The sequence below is a fragment of the Rhodamnia argentea genome, chromosome 3 (genome assembly GCF_020921035.1).
Source record: "Rhodamnia argentea isolate NSW1041297 chromosome 3, ASM2092103v1, whole genome shotgun sequence".
NCBI lineage: Eukaryota > Viridiplantae > Streptophyta > Magnoliopsida > Myrtales > Myrtaceae > Rhodamnia > Rhodamnia argentea.
Genome location: NC_063152.1, coordinates 5470655 through 5475672, shown reverse-complemented (window position 1 = coordinate 5475672; position 5018 = coordinate 5470655). Strand labels below are relative to the sequence as shown.

General features: G+C 41.6%; 1 pseudogene; it reads right to left on the bottom strand.

The window, feature by feature from the left end:
- Nucleotides 1–324: 324 nt before the first annotated feature.
- LOC115725951 lies at nucleotides 325–3534 on the bottom strand (annotated as a pseudogene).
- Between the last annotated feature and the right edge of the window lie 1484 nt (nucleotides 3535–5018).

The following is a 5018-nucleotide window of genomic DNA, read 5'->3' as shown; positions in this document are numbered from 1 at the left end:
CTCACGCAATTCATCGAACATGTGATATGCAATACAAACTCTAGATGCCAATTCAGTGCATTTCTTTCTCGGCCTAAGCATGGAATATAGAGTTCTATCTCGACGTTATTCATTGCAAATAAGCCTCAATTTCATGTGATTGACTCACGGATCCATGGACTAGGCTCGGCACTTTTGAACTCAGCGAGGTAGGGGCAAACAGAATTGAAGGGGCAGGTTTACCTGGTTAGTATGCAAACTGTGATCCTAAAATAGTATTCAGTAAGTCGACAATTCAGAGCAACCTGCATAAATCAAATGTTTGAATTCAACCCGTTTCGATCCTTCGGCATTGATATCATCTAGGGTGAGGATCCGTCATCGAAGCTTCGTTTACTGATGTCGGTGCCGATCCATTACCAGATGAAGTGGACATTTCTCTACCACTCACATCTGTCAAATATGCAGGCCGTGTCGGTGTTGGGATGGCTGCGCTCTGGCTCGCGAGCATTAAAACCACCGAAGCCATGGTAGGCCGTCTCGCTTTGTTCTCTTGAACACATAACAATGCGATTTGGACACATCTTAACAGTTCTTTACTCGAACTGCCATTCAACATGGGATCTGTAAAGCGAAAGGGAGTTCCGTTTCTCCAATTTTTCCATGCCTGCAGTGCAGTCACGATGGCGAGTAAGCGCTTTTTGTAATTTCACATACGTCTGGCGAAGTATAGCAGATTTTAGCTAATTAAAACTGTTGGATGAACTCTGCAATTTCATACTCACGTAGCTCAGTAGGTGCTCCGAATTGCCTGAACTGCTGAAGTATGAATTCTTCTTGCCACTGATGATCTCTAATACCACTACGCCGAAGCTATACACATCGGTCTTCACGGAGATCTCTCCATGCTTTACATATTCAGGAGCCATATAGCCACTGCAACACATGAAACACATTGATCCAAGAATCATCAATCGGGGAAACCGAGATTGGTGTATGTTTTCATCGTGTACTTTCCCAGAAAGGTTGAAACGGGCAACGAAACTTCAGAAAAGTTTGTTCAAAACTTACAAAGTTCCTGTGATTCGTGCAGTTATTTCTCTACTTTGGTCCAAAATGAATAGCCTGGCTGTGCCAAAATCGGATATCTTAGGATTCATGCTCTCATCCAGCAGAACATTGCCAGGCTTCAGATCACGGTGTATGATCCTAAGGCGTGAATCCTCGTGCAGATAAAGAAGTCCTCGAGCGATTCCTCTTATTATACTCAACCGCCTCTCCCAACTTAACATCGTACGTTTGACTGAATCTGCAAAATAGAGATCCTAGGGGTTCTTATTTGTTCTGCGTGTAACACAGAGTACTGCAGAATAGTTTGAGGCACAAATCTCTCCAATGGAGATATATTTTTAGCAAACAACTTATCAGTTAAATGGAAGCGAGATATTCGAACGTCCAAGTTTGTACCGGAAATGAACTCATCAAGACTTGCGTTGGGTGCGAATTCAAGTATTAAAAGTCTTTCCCCTTCTTCCAAGCAATACCCAAGGAGCTTAATCAGATTTTTGTGCTGAAGCCCTGCCATTAGAGTGACCTCATTCTTGAACTGTTCTTGACCTTGATTAGAACACCCTTCAAGCCTCTTCACAGCGACGTATTGTCCGTTTTCAAGCTTGCCCTACAGTCGAATTTTCATATGCAAGAAACAATGTTTATCTCCAGGTAGTGATGTAATTCCCAAGTAGACATTGAATGAATTTTCCAGCTACCTGATACACTTTTCCGAATCCCCCTTCTCCAAGCTTATTGGCTTCTGAAAAGAAATTTGTAGCAGCCCTGATCTCGCTTATTCTGAACTGTATGCTTTGATCGGTTTCGACCTTGTCTTTTGCTGAAGAAAATACAGAGCAATCATCATGAGATCAAAAGTCATCTAATAACACCTCTAATGCAGAACACAGAACTGATAAATCCACTGACCAGATGAGACCTCCAATGGATTACTTCTTCTTCTCCTGATAAAGCAACACACAGAGACAATAACCACCACCAAGAGAACTGTCGAACCTACCGCAGCAATGACACTGCGCCACAATTTCGACATATTACCTGCCAACAAGCAACGCATTTCATCCAATTTGAAATTGAAGCCCATCATTGCTAACATTTCAGATTCGAACGATTCTTTTTGTATCACGGATGTCCGAAAATTGTGGCTCGGCTAATCGCCATTGATACATGCAACCCAGCAATTTCACATATATTGGGCAAGACTTTGCCATACGTGGCAGGCGTTGACTCTGAATGAGAATTGTAATTGATGAATCTTAAACCACCAGTGACTGTAAAATTGAACCAACCATTGGAGACTTGGGCATTTGAAGGCGAAGGAGCAGGAGGGTCGATCTTGGCAGCTGCAGTCGGTTGGGGCGGATTGCTGGGATTGGACTCGAGAAACGGGTACAAGTCCCATCGGAAAATGCAGCTCGGCGTCTCAACTGTCCCGCCTAGTCTTCCGTGGCAACATTCTTGATAATCATTAATGCATTCCACCAAGCAACTATCGCAATCAACACGAGACAAATCAGGGCTGCACTGTAACAGTGCGTACACGGTCTGGAGGTTTGGCAATATCGTGCTCCCTGCTGCAAACTTGAGCTTCGACGTCCCCATCGAAGCCCTCGCCGCCAGCGCCTCTGTCAAGTTCCTCCATATCTGATCAAACTGGTCCTGATCCATCGGGATGTCGCCGGCGCGATAAAGCTCAAGAGGCGGAAACGTCTGCTTCACGCCATAAATCGGAGCATTAGAGTAACGGATGATGCATGGAGGATCTCCTGTCCCCCAGGAGAACGCAGCTTTCTGGTTTGGACACTTGACCATCAATTCTTCAGCAGCAGAGCTTATGCACTTGAAGCAAGTGTCGTTGGAAGAGTCGCCTCTGCAGAAACTGAGCACGTAAACGATATTGGAGCCATTTCCGACGTTCCCCGAGTAGAACCCGCCATTCGTAGCCATGTCACTGGGCAGAGTAGAGAGGATAAGCTCGCGGTTCTTGGCGTAGTCACCAGTGGCAGTGAAGTTGCCCGTGCCATAGCAGTAATAAGCATCGGAGAGGTCGAATGTTAGCATGTGAAGACAGAGAAGGACAGAAGGAAGACGAAGACGAAGACGAAATGGAGGGATTGGAGGAGGCTGTGCAGACATGGTGGTGGCCGAATGCTTCAGCTACATCGTTGAAGATGAGTACAAGTTAAAGAGTCCAAGCTATGATAAATCATACAAATATAGTAGAATTACGTACATGTTATAATATCTCTCTCCAAATAGTTTATTTATGGGGAAAGCAAAATATAATATCAATGATGGTCCTTGAATGAATTCAATGCACCAAAGTCAGTTTTACTAATACACATCAGATTAGATTAGTACATCTAGCCTTAATTTTTGTCAACGTTTAACGTGAAAAGTTTAATGAGTTAAGAGAACCTTCCAACTTATCAACAAACAATAATTAGGAAGCATTTTTAGAGATTTTGTCATTACCCTTTTCATGTTGACTTTCCTACCTCCCTGTGATAATCGTCATTAGGTTGAGGAGCTTGTGTTTGAACGAAGCAAAGCGATGTTCCGGAAGCAAATCATAGACTTTGGTTAGCATCAACATTCAATATTAACATCGAATCATTTGTCCGATTTCGTATTGACTTCAGACAATTGGTACGAAGATTCAGATTATGTCATATAAGTATAGCATAAGCTTATGAAGTATGATAGAGAGATTGTAGTATGTAAGGAAAGCTGGTCAAAATGCCTTTTCGTGACTTCCTGCACTGTGTGCTGATATTTTAAAAACTCTATCCAAGGATGATCTTTTGCCGTAGTAATACTTTTATACAATTGTTTCACCGAAAATTATGCCAATCGACGAAATGTGTTTCACAGCAATTGATTTTTTGGTTTTGATTAAGAGGAGATGGGTTCTGTAGCGTTTCCGAACAGGAGTCTCAATGAATCACTAAGAACGATGAAGTTGCACCATCAAAATTTAATAGGAGACGAAGTATATGAAGCTACGACTAAAGTACTTGAATTGAAAGTTGCAGAAAAGATAAGTTGCGGTAAAGTAAAGATAAAGAAAAATTTGTTAGAAAGTTGAATTCTTTGATTGAATGAAGGGCCCTTATAAAGAGTACGCTTGGGGTATTTATGACCCTTATAAATGGTGGTTACACATGGCGATTAATTAATTTAAAAAGAACAAATAACTCATTTTTGGTGGTTACTGGAAGTTACTTTACTAGCGAATATGATATAACTAGCCAACGGTTATCTACGTGTTGGTTGCTCGGCGTCGATGTCGACAATTTTATCGAGAAACTTCAAAACTCTTGTCGATAACTTCACATTGTGTTGTCGATGATATCACTAACTAGTTGTCAGATCCATTCAAATTGCCGACTTTTCTGTTTATTATTAACCAAACTCTTGTCTTGTTGGCTAAGTATGATATTTGTCGATAATGACTAAAAGTTGATCACTTTTGCGTGTCAACAACAACTTTCTTAGGATGGCAATATTTCTTATCGGCTTACAAGTCCATTCTTCCGAAAAGAATATGTAGGAATAGCAATTATTATTATTATTATTGCAGAGATAGCAAAAAAACAAAAGAGTGGTAATTCTTGCCGACTTGAGACGGATTGACCAAGAGCAAAGAAGCCTAGGTGGTAGTGCTAGTCAGAATGGGAGCGTATATAATATGGCAAACCAAGTATGACCGCAGAGTCTCTTAAGCAATAATTCAACATAAAATAAATGGGTTCTAGTTATGAGTGCAACGGAAATTTTAATATAACGTCCCAAATTTTCCTATCCTCCCCAACCTATATGAACTCGCACATATTGTTGGTGAATCAGCATCCAGATCCCACATTGTAGCCCTTTGTCCCGCGTGACATTTAGTTCCCGTTGTGCACAGACATCCGTTTAATGTTACATATCTGCTACTGATGATCGATATCACACACAACGAAGAT